Source organism: Pteropus vampyrus, unplaced genomic scaffold (genome assembly GCF_000151845.1).
Source record: "Pteropus vampyrus isolate Shadow unplaced genomic scaffold, Pvam_2.0 Scaffold62, whole genome shotgun sequence".
Lineage (NCBI taxonomy): Eukaryota > Metazoa > Chordata > Mammalia > Chiroptera > Pteropodidae > Pteropus > Pteropus vampyrus.
Genome location: NW_011888843.1, coordinates 6819821 through 6843612, shown reverse-complemented (window position 1 = coordinate 6843612; position 23792 = coordinate 6819821). Strand labels below are relative to the sequence as shown.

The 23792-nt window shown below is 41.2% G+C and overlaps 1 non-coding gene across 1 annotated transcript; it reads left to right on the top strand.

Annotated features, from left to right (window-relative positions):
- The first annotated feature begins 10312 nt into the window (after positions 1-10312).
- On the top strand, positions 10313-10431 carry LOC111740363. The gene has a single exon (XR_002780599.1). It is a non-coding gene; the product is annotated as a 5S ribosomal RNA (ribosomal RNA).
- Positions 10432-23792: the final 13361 nt, after the last annotated feature.

The window sequence follows — 23792 nt, the reverse complement described above, 5'->3', positions numbered from 1 at the left end:
GGAATTATCTTTATGAATTTTATAATGAGAATAACTTTCCCTCCTCCCCTCAACCAACAACGTGTAAGTCTATTGTTCATCTTTGGGAAATTCTACCTTCAAAGAAATTTATTATGTAGGAAGGTAGAATATTGCCTATAGAAAATCATGCTACAGATGATGCTCTCAAGGAGTTTATAGCGTCAGGGCCTTAGAGGAGTCTAATAGGGTTATTGGAACCATATCAGCTGGCTGATGGCGAAAGATCAAAAGCACGAGAGGATTTCAGAAAAGGAGAAACTGAACCAGCTTGTTCCAAAATCACTATAAATTCTGTAGGGTGGCTCATCTATAGTTTCCATTTGCTTTAGATTTTTCAAGTACCAATTTCAATATGCTATCCTCTCATTCTACACACACACAAAAAAAAAAACTATTAAAATGTACTAGAAATTTTAATACGTTGGTTTTCCACACTGAATCTTCTAGGAGGCTTCTCATTCTTGGAAACAGCACATAAATTTGGAGCAGGGGGAGTTGATTTAGAAAATATCCTCTGCAGAGAGGAAACTATTTGAAGTTCCACTTTAAGCTTAATATTCAATGAAGACCACAAAAAAGAGCACTGAACTGGTTCTAGAGCCAGGCTATCCAATACGTGGGGGATGGGGGGCTCTAGTCACATGTGGCTCCTGAAATAAAACACACATGCAGCTCCAAATATTTAGTACTTAAAAAAATGTAAAATAGCTTAACGATCATAGTTTATTTTGACTACATTGAAATCATGACGTTTTGGATACACTGAGTCAAAAAAAGGATGTTATTAAATTATTTTCACTTACCTCTTTCTGTTTTTGATGTGGCTCACGTAATATTTCTATTGGATAGCACCATCCTGGAAGTCTAATAATCGACCCTGATATTAAATGAATGTAATTTGCAAGTTGCACTCATTTACTGGGAGGGCAGCCAGTTAAGACCTGTGACCGTTGTTTTACTGAGTGGTGCTTTGATACCTGGGAACTAACTTAGGCTCGAGGAGAACCCCAGATAACGTTTTATATGGAGCGTTGGTGTGCTGCAGATGAAACAGCTTGACGAGGATTTAAGACGCCTGGCCTCTCATCCTCACGCTGCCTCTGACTGATTGTGCCCTTCAGAAAGTATTTCTGGCCTAATTTAACCATCTACAAGATAAGGAATTTGGATTATATTCTCTCTAAATCCCCTCCACCCCCACATTCTATGATCCCAAGTCCTCTCTGTTCCCACAACACAGGGACATGACAGGGGTATTAATCGATTACAGCTACTGACCAAATGAGAAACCTCAAATCAGGTTTGAGGAAAGGCAATGTTATCCTGTGTCTAGTGTTTTAGAGATAAAGGAATATGCTTAAACTATCAGCTCCCAGAGCCCTGACACTTTGGCTTAAGACGTGAGCTACATCTGGGATTTGCTAAGTTGAGTCAGCAAAGACTTTCTATTTCCTTGAAACGACTTCCTGAAGTCATTTTTCACAAGGTTCCAACTTTCTAAGATGTTCTGCCATAAATGCCTTTGCTGTCAGCAGGCGTGGAGCCTGCCAAACTTGTCCTCCGTGGGACATTCCTCTGGGTTCTCCCCTGTTCCCATGAAGTCGAGGACCATGTACGCTACCACCCTTTGGAAAGTACAAATCATTCTTTCTCCTCCTCTGATCAATGAATGTTGTGGTCAGGCCCGTGTTCTTGCAGAGCTAGACACTCTCTACATACTCTCAGTTGAGAGACGGGAGACACGGGAAGTTGCTAAAGCAATAACCCTGCTGATTATTGGAAGATCGATACGCACCAAATGGGGGTTGCAGAATACCGACCAAGCACTTGGAGATGTCAAACCGCAGAACACATGAAAATCAAGTCTTCATCAGGGGCCCCTTGCAATATTTTTGGTTTGACTGCTCACTCCTTCGTGTACACCTTTTCATTGGCTCTATTTGTCATCATTACATTTTAAAGACCCCATTTTTAAGACAAATTCTATTTTTAAACCAGTCAAAGTGAGAAACGACCAGCTGGTCCAAAAGAGAAAAACCCAAACACACGTTACAAATGAAGTGTTTGGAAGAAAGGTAGGAAAAATGGAACTTAAAATGGTTGTAAAAGACTAGAAGTGGCTTCTAAATTGGGAGAATTGTCGCACAGATTTCCTAGATACTCAGTACCAAGCCTAGCTCTGCTTCAATTCTGAGGACCTTGGGGAATAACAACAAAATCGCTCAACTCCATCTCCTGCATCCTGCCAAGCACTCAGTGGAAAACAGACAGATCATCTCCTTATTTTGTAATGGTAAGTAAAGAAATGTGAGGCCGAGGCTAGTTCTCTCTGTAGCCTCAGTGCTAAGCACCATATCTGGTCATAACCACATAGGAAATGTTAAATAAATCGATCAGACGTACAAACAGATCTTCTAGCCGCGTCATTCTTTGCACTCCAGCAAGTCATTTCACCTTGTTTCAATTTCTGACTTGCTGATTATAAGAAAATATCACGTTGGGATGAAATAATGTTAGTACTGAACTTCATAGACAAAAAGATGCTCACAGGCCCCATCATCCTTGTGAAGAACTTGCGGTGAGACCTCCCTTCCGTCCCTTGTTTGCCTCCGAGGCCAATAACTTACACGTGGAACATGGCTGCTCCATGTTGCCTCCAGCATCAGCATCACCGGACTCACTCTAACTGAACTAACCTCTCGACATCTAATCACGCATGACATCGTGTGAGTTAATCACACAATACCAACCCTGAACAAATCCTTTCTCTACTGCCACTGTTATCAACAACCGGTGGACAAAATTATGCACTCTTAATTCTTAGCTAATAGTTATAGCACTCTTTAGCACTTATATTTTATGATGGCTAGTGCTTGACATGTCTGTCTTACATAGAGAAGTGTAAGTTTCTTGTAGTAAGGAATAATTTCTCTTATCTTTCAATTCTCCCTTTGTATCAGCAGAATGCCTTTGCCAAATAGAAAATAAATGCCTGCTGATTTGAAGAACTAGGCAATGCTGTTGAACTTGGACACTGTCCCTTTAAAAGATGGAATTTTAGTTCTGATTTTGTCTTGCCTTCCAAAGTCTGTCCCTCTTCACTCTACAGGTCTGCATAACTGTGTTTCTGAGAAGGTGCCATCTGCCGCTGTGAATTTAAAGTCTCTTTCAGCAAATAGGGAAAGTAAATAGGAAAAGCAGAAACTAAATTTCTTCAACTGAAAAACTGACACAGCACAAATGTGCCCTGGAGAAATATTTTCCATTGATGTACCCAGTCTTAAATGAACTATTTCCAGGAACACCTTGTATTTGCCCTGATGTCTTCCTTCTGAAAGACAACCATATGAAAATGTGGCTTGTCAACTGATCTCTGATTTCCTGGAGTCACTCCACATCCCTTAATCTTTCAGCTGAGAGAAACGCAGGAAATTTAGCTTGAGTCTTACTGCCTATTCCATGGGTCCATGGAAAAAAACACTAAGGTTCCTATGCATATATTTATTACATTATTAGCTAGTCTATGGACTGTCTAGGGGAATATCAAGGAAGCTTCTATACACATAAAATGCTCAGAAGGTACATATTGAAAATAATGGCCTGTTACGAAAACGAATCTCTCTCCATGGCTCTCTCTTGATTAACTTTCTGGCCATGACGTCCTGGTATCTTAAAGACGGTATCAGGTCACAGTTAAATATCAGACCTAAGATGAAAAACTTGCTAAGACAACCCTCTCTCCATGGACTGATACTTATGAATTGTCTGTAGTGTCTAAGCTTGTTTTCTGGAATCGAGCCTACTGAATTAAAATACTTTTTCTAAAAATCAATACTAGTGAGTCCTTGGGGAAAGTATTTGAGCTCTCTAGCTCTCAGTCCTGATCTGTAAATGCTGATATTAATAGTTGCGACCTTATAGAATTTTTGAGAAAGTTGCACTAGGCAATTGCATGTTAAGGGCTTAGCATATATTCAGTACGATTAAGTTTATACCTTGGAACCACTGTTCTTATTAATAAAAATGCATTTTTAAATATCTATAAATGACTTATTTTTAGTAGAACCTCACAGATACTGGTTGTTTAGTCTAGTATTCTATAACTTGAAACCACACCACTCTTTTTGAGATTTGCGATATATTCAGAGGCCACAGGAAAGCACTTTCTACGTTTATCATTTATCTTTGCAGTTGGGAGCTACTGTTGGGCCACCCAGGTCTGAACTACACTCATATGTGTGTGCAGAAATTCAGAACGAAGAAATATCTGCTGCCCTATTGAAAGCATGGTTCATTTGCTCTTGGCTGGAAGGAACAGACCCTTTGACCTACGATGTCTGATGAATTTCAGCCCCATCTCCTGTAAGCCCACTCATCCAGAAATGACAGGCAACTTCAAGCACAGGTGCAGAAAATCATGTCAGTTTCAACAAGCTAAAGTGATGTGTTTGCATCTGCTTTCTTCCAGAGGAATCTTCTAGAGAGTGGGGCAGACTTCACTTGGGAAACCTTTTGAAGATTATCTCAGGCTCATTCTCATTTTGAATACCTTGTTATCACCACAGAGAATCTTACGGCGTAAATGATTTCCAGCCGCCTTTGCAGAAAATGACACAGTCTGTCCTGCGAGCTGTTCGTGAAATTACTGGATCTTGTTAGTGGGGGCTGAGTTCACTGATACTTAAAAGCAACAAAGGCTAAAAGTTCCCAGATTTGTAAATTCAGTTCTTTTGAAGGTAGGTATAAGAATTTCCCACTTTCTCTGTTGTCTCTTTGGCTTTTTTCTCTTTTTTTCTTTTTCCTATTTTCTTTTTAAAACAATCGAGAACACAACTAATTGTCACCTTGGTATCTGAATTCAGAGCTCTAGAAGGCTCTTTATTCTGGGAAACACGTAGGCTGAGCATTCCTGAAATGGAATCAACAAAACCTGTGCACTCCCAGGTGTGAAGAAGTAATTGCAGGTGCATATCGGTGATGGCACGAACAGGCGACTGAATGGAATAAGCAAGCTGCATCCTGCCGCCTTGGTGCCGCCTCTTGAAACTTGTCCTTTTTCCTTGAATTCATTTGCATTTCTCCAGCATAGGAGGTGCATAACAAAACACTCTCTATATCTTCCACCAGGCTCATCAGTCTATGACAGGAATTTTGCCTTCAGTTAGCCTGTATAACGAATGTGTGTGTGTGTGTGTGTGTGTGTGTGTGTGTGCGCGCGCGCACGCGCAAGTGCAATTGGAATGGCAAAGATGGGGAGGTGGTACATATGGGATCAGTGCTCTGATTTGGGTCTTTCAACCTAAGTACTGCTTGTTTGAGACTTCTGTCAAAATGCAGGAGTCTGAATGATTTCCAGAGCTCTGGGCCACATACGGACTAAGAACGTGAAGCTCTAAAGGATGGAGGAGGAGGGTCCAGTCAGTGGTGCAGAGACCTTGACCTGCATCCCGTCTGAGCCGGGAGCACGGTCCTGCTCTCCTCAGCATTTCTTCTGTCTTGTTCTTCTCCCTCCCACTCACCGAGCTTCTTTTTCCTGTTTCCCTCCCTCTCCTCTTCCCCGCTATCCCAAATCAGATTTAGCCCACTTGCCAAAGATGGAGGAGGATAAAAAGAAACTGAGAAAGAAGCAGGAAATTTCCAATTTCCATTTTGTCTCCAGGTCAAAGTCTGGGCAAAGCAAAGTGCTTTTTGGAATGTAAAAGGTAAAAATGATAGGACTCTGTTATGTCAATTCTGTCTCAAGAGGGTGCATTATAACCCTACACATGAGGAGATTTGCCCTGCCCAGAATGTGGCCTTGGAGGGATGGGTGTATAAGAGCGAGGCCTGCAGATTTCCTCACCAAAACAGAAAAGCACATCTCACCTCAAAGAGGTAACAGAAAAGAATTGTATTTGAATCTCATGCAAAGATATTTTAAGAGGGCATATTCATTTTCTATCGCTGCTGTAACAAATGATTACAAACCAAGTGGCTTAAAGCATAAATTTATTTATTTTTTTTTCGAGTTCAGAAGTCCAAAATGCGGCTCACTGGATTACAGCCAACATGTCAGTGCGGCTTTGTTCCTTCTGGAGGCACAAGGGAAGAATCCGATTCCTTGCCTTTTCCACCCTCTCTGGGCCACCTGCATTCTTTGGCTCCTGACCCCTTCCTCCAAAGGCAGCAGCGTAGCATCTTCATATTTCTCCTTGATTCTGGCTCCCATTCCTCCTCCCTCATTCACTTTAAAGGACCCTTGTGATCTGACTGGACCCACCCAGAAAGTCCAGAACAAACTCCCTATTAAGGCTGAAAAGCCAACTTAATTCTATCTGCAAATTTAACTCCTCCTTGTCACGTAACATAACACATACACAGGTTCTGAGGATTAGGGTGTGAACAACTCTTGGGGGGGCAGGGAGTGTAGCTTTAGTCTGCCCACCACCGAAGAAAAAATGATAACTGAGAATTATAAACCTACAGAAAATAGAGACATGCCAAAACATATGACCACATAGCAGAGAAAAACTGCATAGTTCAACGCAAGCCAAAGGACACTAAGAAAATAACAAAAGCAATGAACGAGAAACGTGAATTCGATTTAGAAGATCTTGGAAGCGAGATGGCTAAGCAACAGGGAGAAGTGAAGAAAATGTGCTGACAGAGCATGCGGACAACACAGAAGGAAAGGAAAGGAAAAGCAAAGGGAAGGAAAGGGAGCCTCAGGAATGACCCTCCCCGCCCGTGTTTCTGGGAGGAAGTGCCTCTGGGAAAGAATAGGTTGGTTGGTTCTGCCAAATGGTGCTAAGACTTAAAGTCACAGGAAGCTGAATCAGCCCATCCCATGCACCCCTCCTCATCAGCACCCCTCTCTACCTGCCTCTTGTGACACTTTCTCCTTCAAGCTTTCATCACAACCTGTTTGTAGGTAGGTACCTAAGAACCTTTGGGAGGCAGGAGAGAGGAATAAGGACATTGAGTTCATTGCTCTCCTAGGGTAGCCCCTGCCCTGTGGTACCAGGCACAGCTGGAAGTAGTCCCTCACCCATGCACCTACGTCACTTCTTGCTTTGCTCACCGCAAGCTGTCATAGTGTCCTCATCTTTTTCTCTGCCACACCTTCGAGGAAGTGTTATTTCCTGCTAATTAAGGAGAGAGACCATGCCTTGCTCATCACTGTGGCTTCAGGGGCCGGCAGATTGCTTCGCACACAGTAGATTGTCTGCACACGCATGAACAACTGCAATGTAGTTCCATTTAACAAGTGTTCGATGGAAGGCCATTATCAGCATGTAATCCAGGCTGGAGATCCAGCAGCTTAACTGCAAGCTGCTCTTTAGGTAACCTGAGATCTGGCCTCTGAGAATGACAGTCACCACCACAGTGCTGGTGCTTCCTGGGGTGCTTCGTGCAGTCAGCATTAATGGCACATGCTCCGGGAGTGAATCAGTACTCACTGGAAAATACCCGTCCATCAGGGCCAAGCCAAGCGACAGATCAAGTCTATAGCCGAGTACTTTCTCCCAGTAGTTTATGGCCACATCTTGGTTTCCCACTACACTCCCATCAACCAGCACGAGCAGGACTCCAATCTGCAGAGGCCCCAGACACTCACATTCCTGGCTCACTTCTCCACTGTCCCTGGAAAGTAAATGCCCAGATGTTATTCTAAAGGAGGCTGGGAGGAAGCAGGGCGGGGAGAGCATCTCTCAATGTGCCAGCATTCCACCTCTCAGGTAGTTGTCTTCAACCATCTGCTAAAACTAAGACTAAAGCAATAAATAATAACGTTAAGAGGAGTGTTAACGCTCATCGGTCATGAAAGCAGTCACTGAGCACCTACTGTGTGCAAATCCCTGCCCTCGGCCAGAAAGCAGAAATAAACCCTTACATAATAAGGTAAGGGTGAAGGTAAGGGAGGAGGACAAGGTAAGGGAGATATTTTTATTTCATATTGTTTAGACTAGGTCAACGCTTCTCAAAAAAGAAATAGGCAAATGCATTTGGAGATTTTTTAAGTTTTAACTTTTGGATACAGAGACTTCAATTCCAGCAACGTGGCCTACAGAAATAAACCAACAGAGGACAAAGATTTATAAATAAAGATATTCATTGCAGCATTGTTTAGGATATTGAAAATCTAGAAATAACCTAAAACGACACATTAATAATTGAGAAAATTCTAGGAAATCCATATGTGGACTATCTTGGAGACTTTAAGCTGTATTTTTGAAGAAGAGTAATGACTTCGTAAAAATGAATCAAATTAAAAAAGCAAGACTTGAAGTTTTGATTTTAAACATATTTCTAGAAAAGGCTGTAACATGTCAAAATTATAATACTTATTTTCTAGAATTATGGGTGATCTTTCCTTCCAACCTTCCTTCCTTCTTTACTTCCATCCTTCCTTCCATCTTTCCTTCCTTCCTTCCTTTTCATCCTTCCTTCCTTTCTTCCTCTTTTCTGTATATTTTCTAAAGTTTCTACAATAGGCATAAATTGATTTTGTAACCAGGGGGAAAAATAAAGAATTTCCATGTTATGTTGACTAAAACTGTATCACATTATTTCCCTCCCTTAATATCTAATCAAATGAACAAAAATATTTAAAAAAAACAAAAACAAAAACAAAAATCTATCAACTGCAACCAAGCAAGGAAAGAAGTAACCTAATATCTTAAACTTCAAAAAGTGATGGCCCCAATACCCCTTCCTCGAAGTCATATTATTTGAGGTTGAAAATTCTTGCTAATAGCCTCCCTGATTTAAAAAAAAAATGATAGTAGAGAAGGATATTGAATTATAGAATAATCTTCCTCTATTTCTGATTGGTGAGGTGAAATCAAGGAACTAGAAAACTGGAGGAAAGGAAGGAGCGGGGCTGTCATTGTGGGAAATGAAAGCTCCTGGGGCTCATTGAACTTGGAAAGGACTTAAAACCTGGGACTGTTGCCCCAGGTGGGTCCAATGAACCCCACGTTTAGGTGAATGAACCTTGGTATGAGACGTTAAAGATTATCTCAGAGAAGAGAGCAAATCCAGATATTCTAATTCTTTTTTTTTTTTTTGCTTGACCTTATACTGCCATTTGCTCAAGCTACACAAAAGTAGGAAAAGTCAAAAATACCCAGCCTTTAGCCTGTACTTAGAAAGAAAGAGGAATGAGAGAGAGGAGAAATCAAGTTAGGAAGTCACATGATATCCGAGCAAATGGAAATTTGAGAGAAACCTGTCCAAGTATGGAAAATATAGAGAGAAACAGCATGACAATTATGTCATTATATCAGCATAAAAATTACAAAAAGGACACAGGATGGAGAATATAAAGACAACAACCTAGAAGAAGGAAAAAATCAAGAAAAATAAAGAATGCATTCATAATGTTTTAATAGCACCTAAGGAAACTTAAATTCAACAAAATAAGATCTCAAAGGTAAGAGGTTAAATGGCCAAATGAGATGAAAAGAGAGATTATAGATAGAAGGAAACAAATTGAGGATCAGAAGAACATCATAACAGATATAAGAAATAAGAAACAAAATGAATATCATCAGAAAAATTGACCACTAACATAAAAGAGAGGAGCAGATCATCACAGTGAATGCAGACTAAGAAAACATGGAAAAGTTAAACATTGGATTACAAAGCTAAAAATGAACATATATAAAAATAATTAGTGTGAAATAAGTCAGGGAAAGACAGATACCATATAATTTCACTTATACATGGAATCTTATAAACAAAATAAGAGAACAAACAAAACAGAAACAAACTCATAGATACAGAGAAAAAACTGATAATCTCAAAATATCACGCCAGGGGTCACTTAATTATAAAGGGAAAGAGATAACTTTACAATAAAGAAATATGGTAAATAGCACTATAACAAAATAGTCAAATTTATCATCACTGATAATGGGACAAACAGGAATTATGTGTCACTTTAAGGAGGCAATGAGAGTAATACAACATCACCTGTGCAGTTCTCCTGTCCAAAAATGTTTTACCTGCATGTAAAAATCCAGGTTTGGAGGTATTCTACAAAACAAATGGCCTGGAATCTTCAAATATATCAATTTTATGAAGATTAAAGGAGTTTAAAGAGACATGAGAACTAAATGCAATGTATGATTTCAGATTGGATAAAAACAAAACCATGTAAAGAAAAAAACATTGAAAAAATTGAGTAAGTTGTATATGGACTACATATTAAATAACATTATTGCATCAATATTCAATTCCATAGTTTCATGATGATATTGTTTTGTAAGATAATACTGAAGCATTTACAGATAAAGAATCAGAGGAAGTCTACGGCCGTGCCGCCCTGAACAAGCCCGATCCCGTCTGATCTCGGAAGCTAAGCAGGGTCAGGCCTGGTTAGTACTTGGATGGGAGACCCCCTAGGAAGACCAGGTGCTGTAGTCGTAAAAAATAAAAAATAAAAAATAAATCAGAGATTGTAAGCTAACAAGGTCCTTGCAATCTGTGAGATCAACCAAGGGTTCCCTCACCTAAAAAAAAAAAGAATCAGAGGGGAAGTTTTGGAAAAGTTCTTTGGTATGGGTACAGCTCTTGCATTAGCAAAGAGGCTATTAGAAGGAAGAGGCTACCTAGGAATATTTATTAAATGTGTGTCATGAATGATATGCCATAGTGTGTCTAATTCTTTGGAGAGATACTAATGGAATAAAAAAAAAGCTTCTGCTCTTGATAAACTCACCAAAAAGTGAGGCAACAAGCCAAATGGGAATGTATAAAGACATTAAAAAAAACCCTCAAATATCATTAATAGGCATTTGTGACACTTCTTGCTAAATTCTTAAGAGTCTAAATGTAAAAAATAAAATAAAATAAACATAAAAGTATAAACTTCTTAAAAGTATAAAGCATGAAGAGTACCCATAAGGTTTAAAGTCCAGTTGGCGAGACATTACTTGGATACATGAAACAATTTAAAAGCAATGCAAGACACCATGTTCTCAAATGTCAAATACTGTGGTTTGAACTAAAAATGTAATAAGAATTTCTGGAAGGAAGAGATCAATGTCTGATGAAGTCACTAGGAATTGGGGCTTGTGACACATTGAAACAAGTATAGAACTTGATCTTAGTGCAAAAGCTGCCCATATGTGCGCTGAGGGAATTCACTAATGGGGCATGTGTGATTAAAGCCAGGTTTTATTAATCAGAAGAGCTTTCTTGGGAGAGAATTTTGAGGAAAATTTGGAGAGATGCAAATATTAGGAATTACGAAATATACATTAGAAAATCATCTTAGAGATCATCTTTTCAGTTTCATATGTTTATGAGTAAGGATTATTGGCCCCAGAGAAAGTAGTTCTAATGAAAGGGGAAAATTTGTCAATGGCAGGACACTGGGTGGGAATCCAGTGACCTGTCCTTCTTTTGCAGGCTAGTCTGCATTTCTGAACATTTGGTGGTACGTAGATGCGTTATATTCCATCAGGATAAAGTGTCTAACCCCCTGGCTTTGAGTTGGGTCCCCATAGTGACTTACTTGACCAACTGAAGGCAGTGGGAATGACAGTGTCGGGCTTCTGAAACACTCATTGTGGGGGTTGTTGAAACACTTATCCTTGGAGCCCTGAGCTGCCATGTAAAAAGTCTACCTCTTCAGAGGCCACCATGCTGCGTGAAGCTCAAGCTCCACTGAGTAGTCTTAGAAGACAAGAAATAATATAGGGAGAGAGAGAAAAGCCAAGGAGAACAGAGGCCCCAGATGCATGAGTGAAGAAGCCATTTTGGAAGTGGCTTCAATAGCCTCAGCTGCTTCAAATAATGCCACGTGGGTTGGGGATAAGCAACCAGTCCAAATCCACCCTAAATTCCTGACCTACACCTATGAGCAAAATAAAATGCTTGTTTTAAACCATTAAGTGTTGAGGTAGTTTATTACAAAGTAACAGATAACCAAAAATCTAGTTTTCTAGTGTCTTTTATAACTCGACATTTCTTTGCTTTTATGAAATTCCACAAGAAATAAGTTTACAAATTCTTGAATAAAAAACAAGTTTTGAATATAGTGGTAGTTTGCTGAAGAAACAGTAAGTGTCTCTGAAAAATAAGGGGATGCCAACAAATAAGATTCTTACCTCTCACATTCTAAGGCTATAGAACCTTATTTCTAATGGGCAAAACTATCCCAGTTTCTTTTCTACCCATGTAATTGGCAGTCTTTGCATTGAGTCTAATTGTCCTTTTCCGTAAGAACTGAACAATATCATTGGCTCTCCCCACCCCAGAGCATGGTTATGATAGCAAAATATGGCCGTCACCAGTGCTCTTCACCAGTACTTTCCAGCTCTTTGCTTTCCATGCACATGGTAAGATTGCACTTCTGTCCCTTTCTGGTTGAGTGAGGCCATGCGATTGGATATATGAATTGTGAGCAGAAGTAACATAGGTCACTTGCAAGCCAGGGCACTGAATTGTCAGTTCTAGACCTTTCAGAGCTACCCCCCCTCTGACACAGTGACCAACAACTGTCATAGTCTGGCTCTATCATCCAAGATTCCTGAGTAAATACGGTGACCAAGGCTCTCTGCCAACCCATAATAGACAGAACATGAATGAGAAACAAACCTTTCTCAAGTCACAGAGATTTTTGAAATTGCTCATTAATGAAACATAGTGTAGTCTATTCTGACTGATACAGCAAGACAGATCCGAAGGGCTCTTGGAAACAGAGAAGTGATACAAAAGTGTGAAATATTATTATAAAAGAAAGGCTTCAGTAGGCTTCGGAGTAGAGAAGCAAAGCAGTGTTTCTTTCCGCTGTCTATTGTAAGTTTTTCTTGCTCCACCTTAATTAATAAGTCACCCAGCTCCCCCGATGCATATAATAATGACGGCAGCAGCAGCAGCAAGAGCATCATCCATCATTCAGTGAATACCCACTTTGTGATGGAAACCATTGTATATATAATTTCTAAGCCTCAAAGCATATCAGTAGAATGGGTTTAACCACCTGTGTTTTTCCAGTTGTAGAAACTGAGGCTAAAGAAGTTTGATGCCGTGTTCTATTTCCTTCCAGTCTTTGGCTCTCCGCCACTTAGAAAGGAAGTCTAGTGCTGGCGTGAAGAAAAGTGAGGCTCTTCTCTATTAAAGCCACATAGAATGTGGCAAATCTTCCGAACACATTATATGCTTGCTTTCACTGGTGTTTTAAAGGGAAGCTCAAACTAGCCGAGACAGCTCTGCGTCCAAGTCATCTGGTGGCCATGTGTGGAGACGTGCGTGCTTTCCCATGTCCTTGCAGGATGGCACAGATATTAATTGCTTAATATGTAAGAGGCAGAGGCTGGGAGTAATAATCCTCAATTCCAAAGTCAGCTTGGTTTTACCTTCATGGGCCCCAGCATGGTGCTACCCACAGGCCTCTTGGGGCTTTAAAGTACCAACAGGCTCTGCTTCAGCCCCACTCAGGACATGTGGGGATGGCATTGAGGCCACAGCAGCAACCCAATTAAGTACATATGGTAAACTCGAAGGACAGGGGTGTTCGAAATATCCCCGCCCCACCCTAAATTATGGGTGGCCCCAACCCAGCCTGGAACCAGCATTTGCTTGCACTGATCTTAAATTAGAGCACATGAAATAATTAATGCAGAGTGTTCCAGTCTGGTCTGGAGCATTAAGATATTTGGAAGGGTTTTAGGGGAGAAGACAAGAGAAGCTCATACTGATGTGTTTCCTGTGGGAATGACACGGTTCTGAAGAACATCTCACAGACGTGGTCTCCCACTCCCGTCCTTGAGATGCCAGCATAAATATTCTCTCTTCCTCAGATAATCAACTCCCTGCCTTCTGTTAGACCTCACCCTAAGGCTCAGATGTCACTCTCCTCTCTCACCCTTTCTCCCCCAAGACATCTCCAGGAAATGAAGTTTTTGCTCCACGTACCTTGCCTGAGTTCAGAGCTCCTATATTTCAACTTTAAGTCCTGTCTTCCCAGAGTAACTCCCCAGAGATAAGTGTATTACACCTTGTAATTTCCCTTGGCTTCCTGGATGTGAACGCACTTTTTCTTATTGACTCCTTCAATTAGTATGAGTTTATTGGCCACCCAATGTGCAAGGCTTGGCGTTGGGCATAGCCACAAATCACGGAGACCCCGTACCCTGTCCTTAGGGCACTTCCATTCTAGCGTGCTGTGTCGTCCTACCCTCTCCAAACCCTCCCACCCTCCACCCCCAAACAACCCTTCCTCACTCCCTCACATGCTCCAGTTAGGCATCAGTCCATTTCAGTGGAGATCCTATAAACCTCTATCGATTTCCTCTTAGTTGAAGTGTTGTTATTAAGACGACATCCATCGAGTGTATTATATTCACAGGATAAAAGTAAACAGTGATAGTTTTGAATGAGTTCACAGATGATGCAGAGAGGACAGAGCATCTGACGCCAAGCAAGAAACTCCGTCAGTCAGAATTTACAGTACAGATATTCTTTGTGCTGAGCACTATTTTAAGTGCTGAGGATACAGGTAAAGAGACAAGGTGCCTGCTCTCAAAGAGCTAAGATTCCAACAAAGCATATGGTAGATCACTCTCTCACCTTGACTCTGGGTTTGGCCTTGCGGTTTGTTTTGGCCAATAGACTACGGCAGAAGTGACACAAGAGGACTTGCATGCTTTTTCACTCTCTCTCAGAACTCTGTCACTGCTGTGTGACTAAGCCCAGACTAGTCTGCTGGAAGATGACGGAGGCTTTAGAGGCAAGGTCCCCAGCTGAGCCAGATAACCCCTAGAAGCCGATGCACAAGTGAGGCCAGCCAAGACCAGAACTACCCTGATGACCCACAGACTTGTGAACAATAATACATAATAATAAATACATACCGTTGTAAGCCATGGAGTGCTGGAGTGATTTGTTACACAGCAATAGTTAACTGACACAATGGAGAAACTTATAATAACCATGTAGACAAATCAATAAATCATAGACATTCCAGAATAAGATACATATGAAGACACAATAGAGAAATAGTATAAATAAAATGGAATGATTGATTAGGAAAGCTGTAAGGGAGAATTTGGTCGGGGCGGCATGGAAGGTCTAACCGAAGAAATGACATTTGTGCTGAGACTTAACTGATAAAAAAGGAGATGATTACATTTCTCTTTGGAAAAACTTCATTCCAAACAGAAGAGGCAATGGGATGACTGGACATCAAAGCTAAGATGCTGAATAGGCAGCTGAAGCTCAGGGGAGAAGTCCAGACTGGGATTCTAAATTTAGGGTCATACGTTGAGACCACTTAGAGATCATCTGGTGAATTGTACATCCCAGACACAGTATCTAGGGTCCTGGAGTGTATATTTGGGAGGTGGAGTCATACAATATCAGGACACTGAGGTACTCATCCCCGTGATGGTGAATAAAATATGAGACTTGGACTTCTGAAGTTGATTAAAGAGCGTGAGGATGTGAGGCATGTTGAGAGTGTTTCCTGGACAACTAAAGACAGAAAACATGGGAAAGTGAAGGTTTAGGGCTTTGTCTTGCCCTGTCTGCAGCTGGAGAGGTTATGACAGCGGGGAGCTTGCTGAGATTAAAGGCCCAAGGATGGCCGGTCACACCCTGGAAGGAAAGGGCTGACTCATGTGTCCATGCTGAATATGGAGACTCTGAGTTGGTTGGTCTCATTACTGCTGAACTGTCCCATTAACCGGCCATCTGGCTTTTGATAAGTCTTTATTTTCACAAGGCTTCAGTTTCTTTCCCTATAAAATGAAGTCATGATGGCTTTCTCCAATGGTCAATATTCTTTAAATTGCAAGGAAAGAATCTCTAACTGGTTTAGGCAAAGAGAAAATTTATGGACTCATGTAAAGTCCAGGAGTTTATCTGAATTATAAGGGCCTCAAAGGCTATCATAAATCTCTCTCTCTCACTCTCTTTGCATTCATTACTTTTATTCTCAGGATAATTCTGAATACTAGGGCCTATAGTCGCTCTAACTTCAGTTATCCTTACAGTTAATATTGTCAAAGGAAAAAGAGAGTCTTTTTTCTAAGGATGCAGTTCAAATCCTGGAATTGGATGTCAATGACTGGCTTGGGTCAAGTCCAAACTTGACTTATACGCTATGTTTGGGAGGACAGAATACACGAATTGGCTAGGCCTCCCCGCTGTTGTGCTCATTTCTGGACACAGGAATGTGGGGGAAACGGGGTATGAGAAACCTACAACAGATATTTGAGATGCTGCTATTAAAAGAAAAACAAATGACAGTTTGACAAGGGCTAATACAGTCTCACCTATGCACGACAAAGAAATGAATAGCTACGGGATGTCTGCTATGTGCCTAGTTTAATGTTAGGTCCATTTTAATGAATGTGTCACTTAATTCGCATGACAACTCTACCAAAAACAAACAAACAAACAAACAAAAAACCATACTATTATGAACCACCCTGAGAAGAATTGGAAAAGTATAAATGAAACATATGAATTTAAAGAGTCCACCTCACTAGCTCATGCTAGTCTTTTAGTTCGCATTTCTGGATGTCTGTTTTGTCAAATTTTTCTTTCATTTCCATCTTGGTGCTGTATAGGAGGGAATCTCGTGAGGGAGGGCAATTATAAGGCAGGAGTCTAAGAGAAGTAAAAGCTTCCTCTCTCGTCAAGCTGAGGACTCGTTAACGCGGGGAGAGTTTAGAGGAGGCATTTCGCCGGCAGGGAAAGTGGCCGGTCTCACCACAAACTTCCCTCTGCCCCTGCATCGCACACACTTTCCCTGACTTCTGTACCTTCCAAGCACATGCACCTTACATCTTATGCACAATGAAGCCTGATTCTGTCATGTCAGCCGCTCAAGTTTTACCTTCATTTTTCTCAATGGCATTTTCAAATATTCCTATTTCTCTGCCATTTGGCCTAATATTGGCCCTCCAGCCTCACTCTCCATCCACACCTTCCCTTGCCCAGCCAAACTTTATCCCTCAGTCCCAATTTCTCCATAAAGTCTTCCCAGAGTCTAGCCTTCTTCTAGAACATTCTAAATTATAAATTGCCCGTGGCGCTTCTCCCTCTTGTGCCTCGCACGATAGTTACATTTGGTGGCTTATCTTCCTGAGTAGATCGCATGCTCAGTCCCTGCAGAAGGCTCTACTCCCTGGATCTCTTTATCCTGCACAGTGCCCAGGGCCCGAGGAAGCCGCAGAAGGGATTTGCCCGGCACTCTGTGAATGCCTTCCGCATCCATCCACAAGGAGTGCTGGCACCGGGCTATACCTGCATGCCTCTGTGAAGAAAGCAGACCAGTTAATTGAAAATAACTGGTCAATTCCATTCTTAAAAAAAAAAAAAAAAAATCAATTCAACCATTTATTTAATGGAATTAACTGGTTAATGCAGTTTTGCTTATGTAGAACTGAGTTAAAGGGAAATGACCTCAGTCGTTTTCAAATTAAATCGTGTCAGAGAAAGATTATTTCAAATTGGCAACGTGCGATGGAAACTAGTCCGCATTGCAGCGTGCTCTCTCCCTTTAAATGCCTGACTGTTTTATTATTGGGGGGTTGCTTCTATGCACGGCCTGAAGGACCCCAGGGCCTGGGTTTCTAACTCAAATGACCCTGGAGTGTTTTGGCTCTGTCTAGGCTTAGACAGGTGAATGGAGACTTGTTTTAAACATTGAATAAATAATAACAGAGAATTCTGTGCTATTTGCTAAGTGTTTTCATGAGAAAGCTTTATGTCACTAACCCAATATCATAAAACTGTTAAATAATTTATGTGTGTTTTAGTTTTGCAGCCTTAGTAACATATCTGTGGAAAGAGAGGGAGGCATATTCTATGGGTTCGATAGCTTGCAGATTGGTGCAGAGGAGACTTGAGAGAAAAAATAAAAAACACATTACCTAAATGTCTACAGATTAGCCCGTCTTAAGCCTTTTTCTCCATTTACCCTGCTCTCAATAGCAAATGTTTAGTCCTACCCACTGGCAAATTTATAGGTCAGCCTTCAGAAACCAGGGGGAAGGGACCAGCCATCGAGGCCAGTTGGAATATTCTCACCCTAAGTGCCCATCCCCAAAAGGTCAACCCGGCTTACTGGCTGACAGAAAATAACAAGAGCCAAGTCATCCTGACCTATTTCATCTGACTAAATCCTCTTTGGCCTTCTGTGAACCTGAGGCTTGGGGTTACTTATTGTGGAATGAGAAGAATCAGAAGCCACCCAAGGGGGTGGGAGGCAGTGGGTCTGAACAGGACAGAAGGGACCAGAAATGAGAACCACGATGTGTGTTCATGGGGGAGTGCTTGCAGGCAGAGGGTAGGAGAGAAGCGAGTAATGGACACGTTTGTCGAAGAATTCACTGCATGCCAGGTAGTGTGCCGGGCACTGGGCATTGCCTGATTCCTGCCCACAAGAAGCTGGAGAGGGGCCACTGCACGGGAGACCAACAGGTAAATCAGAAAACAAGTGCAGATTTCCAAGGAAGAAATTAAACGAATGCCCGATCAGACTGGACAGCTCGATGGAAGCAGAAATTTGGAGCTTAAAGGCTGAGTGCAGAGACCAAGGGAGGATGGCAGGCGGATGGCATGATGAGAGGAAAAGCAAGGGGCAATGACACATCTAGAGGCACCCAGGTCACAGTTTTTAATCCAAATAACCTGTGAGCTTTATCAAAGATATGGTTTGTCCTCCATGTCCCCAGACCTCCTGAGCAAGAATCTCTTAAAGCAGGGCAACGACTGGACAGTTTTTAAAATGCTTAAGAGGTGATTCTAATGCAAACTCCTTGCTGAGAACTTTCGCTTTAGCAAGTGTGATTTGGGCTGGAGCAAAAAAAAGTGGCTGCAGAAGTGGGTCTGACAGGAGAGTTGCAAAGCCTGAGCGACGGCTTCGTGAGCTTCCCCTAAGAAATTTGAACTTTATATCCTGAAAGCAGTGGGGAAGCATGAAAGGATTTTAATTAAAAATTCATATGATTAGGTATACATTTCAAAAAGCTTGCTTTGGCAGCCTGGGAAAGAATGGATGAGGGTATGGGGATTGAGGGGAACCTAGGCAAAGGAGGTACCCACCACAAACAGGGGTACAGGGGGTTATTTCAGTAAGCTAGGCAGGAGGCAGAAATGAGAACCAGAAAGTGGCAATGGTTGGCCCTGTCAGCTACTTGGACATAAGTGGTGACACAGCAGGGTCTAGAATGACAAAACAGTTTAGGAGATGTGCTATCTTCCTTTTTTGTCTGTAACAAATTACCATAAACTTGGGAGCTTAAAACAAGCCACCCTGGTGGGATAAAACATAAGATGTTTTATCTTATGTTTCTGGAGGTCAGACATCCAAAATGCATCTACAGGGATGTGCTCTTTATGGAGGTTCTAAGAGAGAATCCATCTGAGAAAAATGTCCACTCTCTGATTGAATCCCACGGTCTGAGACTCAGAATGGAGCTCTCCACTGGGGATGGGTCTGCCAAGTCATCGGCATGGAAGTTTAGTGGAAGCTCTCACTTTGCTTGGATCGTGGAGGACTGGGATCAGAGCCTGGGTGACAGTGGCATTTAAGGGACAAGGAGAAGAGGAGACACTTGCAACAGGCACTGAGAAGAATTAGGCAGAGTTAGAAAGAAATCCAAAAGCTGAAGGAGGAGGAGGAGCAAATAGGAAGAGGAAAAGTAATTATACTAGTGTTTAAATACCAGAGATGGGTCACAGAGTGAGGATGCCCCGCAGTGCAGAAGTCACAGGTGAAACAAGGAGAGAGAAATTTCAAGAAACTTTTAGGAGAGGAATCCAGGTAAAGAGCAGTGAACGGAGAGGCAACAATAAACATAGCAGACTCCTCTGTAAAATGTTTATGAAACATTTTAAACCTAAGAGAAGTAGAGAAAATAATTTAAGGAGCACTCATTAAAGAGCTTTTTCAACGCTCAACATTTTACTGTATTTGCTTCATATATTTTTGCTTCATATTTTTAAAAAAGAAATACAGTTGACCCTTGGACAACACAGATTTGAACTGTGCGAGTCCACTTACATGTGGATTTTTTTTCAATATATACTGTAAATGTATTTTGTCTTCCTTATGATTTTCTTAATAACATTTTCATTCTCTGGCTTACTTTATTTTAAGAATACAGTATGTAATACATATAACATACAAAATAGGTGTTAAGTTCGTCAACTATTTGTGTTATCGGTAAGGCTTCCAGTCAACAGTAGGCTATCAGTAGCTAAGATTTGGGGAGGCTAAAGTTAGATGTGAATTTTCAACTGTACAGGGGTGGGGGCGGATCGTGGTCCCTGCCCCCTCACTGTTCAAAAGTCACTGTAATATACTATAGAGGCCATTGAAATGGCCTGTTTTTCTTCTGCTCCCTTCTCCTTTTTCTGGCCCCAGTGGATCCACCATCTTGAGAGTTTGGGTGGGATTGATCATTTCTGTGCATGTTTATAAAAGCACTACATATGCAGTACCTTATTTTATGTTTAGTGACTATATTTGGGTTTCTTCTACAAATCCGAAAACCCCTGTGACCTAGGCAAAATCAGAACAGCTAGTCGCTCTCCTTCTCACAGTGAATCTCCTTGCACATAATTCAATCATGATTATAAACCAAGAGGAAGTTCTAGATTCTGACTTCCTATGTTCATTTTTCCCAACCCAAGGCAGGACTCTTTAATATTAGCTCATCCCCATAGATATCAAACTCCAAATGGACAGCAAAGAAATATGCTCTTAAAATTAATTCCCTGAGACTAGCACATATTGGGCACTCAAATACATATATTTTGGAGGGAGGAAGAAAGAAAATGCATTCAATGAATTCTTTCTATCTCTTCCAGCCTGCATCACCTTGCAACACGAGAACTAGTTCTCATTTCAAGAAAGTCATTTTCTAATTCTCAGATAAAACATGGGGAGCAGGAAAGCTGAGACATTTCTTTATTTTACCCAAACTAAGTTTTTTTTTGTTTTTTTTTTAGGTATATAATTTGGAGAGTGAATTTCATCTTTGGAATTTGGTCTTAAACCTTTTTAGTCTAGCATTATACATATCGATTTTTCCTGGCGACATCACACTGAAATCTGATTAGCACCAGATTACAGTACGGGGGCAGCTTTTTTAAGAGCCTTGCAAACCAAATTTTCGGCAGTGATTCAAGTGATCCTCTAAGTGGGCCTCTTCAAGGAAGCCAGTGAACTGGGATGCTCCCGTGGCAAGCAGAGGAGTTAACTTGTGACAATACTTGTCCAAGTCTTGAAAGTGGAGCATCTGCTTCTTGGCCTCAAAAGTGAAACAATCCAATAATTACAGTCCTTGGTGCTTTTTTTTTCTACCTCAGGAAACATTTTGCAACTAACTAGCAATTTCCAAAAATATGGCTCAAGCAACACATCTCCTATCTCTTCGTGTAGGAGAGGGTGTGAGCTGTGAGGCACGGGCTCGTTATCTTAGGGGTTTCTGGCGAGGTGCTGCTGAGGACAGCTTTTAATTGGGTACGCGTGTGGTGTGATATCTAGGTCTGGAGCTTTGAAACTATTTTCTGGGATAAGCCGAAGCCCCATTTCCAAGGCGTCTAGTTAAGACAAATGGGAAAGGCAGCCTGGGTGGGCAGAGACAGGGACCCTTAGGGAAGAACAGTAAGTAAATAGCTTGGCATTTTCATACCTCTCTTTGGGGGCTGGGATTGTGCTTTCAACTTTTCAGAGCTCCCAGGTTTTTGGATTCCGTTCAGGAAGAAAGACAAGAATTCCAGGTGATCGGCCCACTTGTCACTATAAGTAGCAGGTGGCCAGGTGTGGGGGCTATAAATGCTGCCGTCACTCACGGCACCCAGGGATTGTGTGACTGTGGGGCCCCACTGACAATGCTGGTATCTTCTTAGCTTAAATCAAAGGGAAAAGAAACATTAAAATTGAATTGTACTCACCTCTGTGGAGTGAGGCTGGAAATCACTTACGATACGCCATTCAGGCTCATTTAGTAACAGGAGAGCTGAGTTCTCTCTTAATTTCAGGGCCTTGTACCCAATAGCAGTAGTTCCCAATTTCATTGAGCATAAGAATCAGCTGCGAGTTCATTAAACACTTAGAGGCCCAGATTCAGCTCGGCAGTTGCCTCTTCCAGGCAGTCTTCCCTGATTTTTTGAGGCCTCTCCTTCGTGCTGTCATATTACTCCAGGAAAATCGGAAACAAGGAAACTTATCTATCTTCCTCCATTTGTCTTGAGAGCACTGTCCCTGGCTGATAATAGGCTCAATAGACATTCGAACCAAGATGTGTCGGACTCACTCTACGAGATTACTAAGGTGCGTGAAACCTTTCCAGGTGGGACGTGATTTTCGAATCCTCAACTTTCCCGCCCACCCCTCCTGTCTGCGCACGCGCCTGTCTGCCAGCAGTCATGTCCCAGCTCCACTTCTGACAATTCACACAAGTTGAACCGTTCACCCTTGCGGAATCTTACCTTGGTGCAGAGCCCCCGAGAGGCGCAAATGGAGAAGGCGGAGCTCCGGGGAGAGTGTTTTATACGAACAAACAGAGGGAGCATCAGAAATAAATCCTGAAGGCTCATAGCAAGGCTTTGAGCCTTGTCTTTCTTTTTAGAATTAATTCAAGAGAGATGGTTGTTTAGGGGACACTTTTTTTTAAATTAAAAAATAAAATCAGATTTTTTTTTTTTCCCCGAAGGTAGGTTTAGTTTGACTGTTGGGATTTTACAATAAAAGTAGGCTTTATTGGACGACATGGTGGATTTTTTTCCCTGTATATTTTTTTTTTTCCCTGAGCTCCAGGGTATTGTGGAAAGATACCTAAAGCATTTAAAAATAAGAGCATTTTTTCAACCCCCAAGATTATACTGACTAAGGTGTATTAAAATTAACAATATTTATATTTTCTCAACTTGTTCTGAGTGTGTAAACGAGGCAGCTACATGGCAGAGTGACAGGTACAATTACGGAGAGTCGCTCTGTAAGACGTGGTAAAGCCTTCTTGATATATAGTGCCCAGAATTGAGAAAAATGAATGACTCTATAAAAGGGTAAGAAAACTTTTTACAAATGAGGTGTTTTCCAATTCTGTGCCTTCCTCAGCACTGGAGGGGACCTAAGAGATTGTCAGCTGAGAGACGATGCGACGTAATTTTTGGCAAGACCCTCACGTAACTTCAAAGGAGTTCGTGGAATCAAGAGATGCTGCTACAACACGAGTTCCATTCCCACCTCCATATTTATGTGAACAAGATTTCCCAGAGCGTGTGACTATAAAACAAAAAGTAAGAATCGAATCAGTGCTGCATATTTATCTATTAAAGTCATAAGCATTATTCATTATGAACGCAAGAAAATTGGGGAAGTAAAAGTAACTTCCACCCATTTCTTTAGAGATGCTTTTCCTATGGATTTCTTTTTTTTATATTTTATGTCTAATAATTATTTATCGATAATTGTACTGTCTCTATGATGTTTGGATTAGTTGTGCACTAATGATAACTGTAATAATAGCCCAATTCGGAATAATCTTATTAAGCCATTCGATCATTCTGGTAATGTGAAATAAAAATAAACTTCAACTGCATACACATTTTTGATGAAGATGTGTTCGAGAGGGTGATAAAGACTTTTAAGTATAAAAATATATTCCATTAGGAAAAAGTTGCGTAGCAGAAGTTGAATAGAAATATAAGTTTTAGGAGAAAAAGTATGATGTAAAATTACCTTCTGTTATATAGGAGCTTGTTGAATATATTCTAAAGGGATGGTGGTGGATTTTAAATGTCTATCGCTTTTAAAT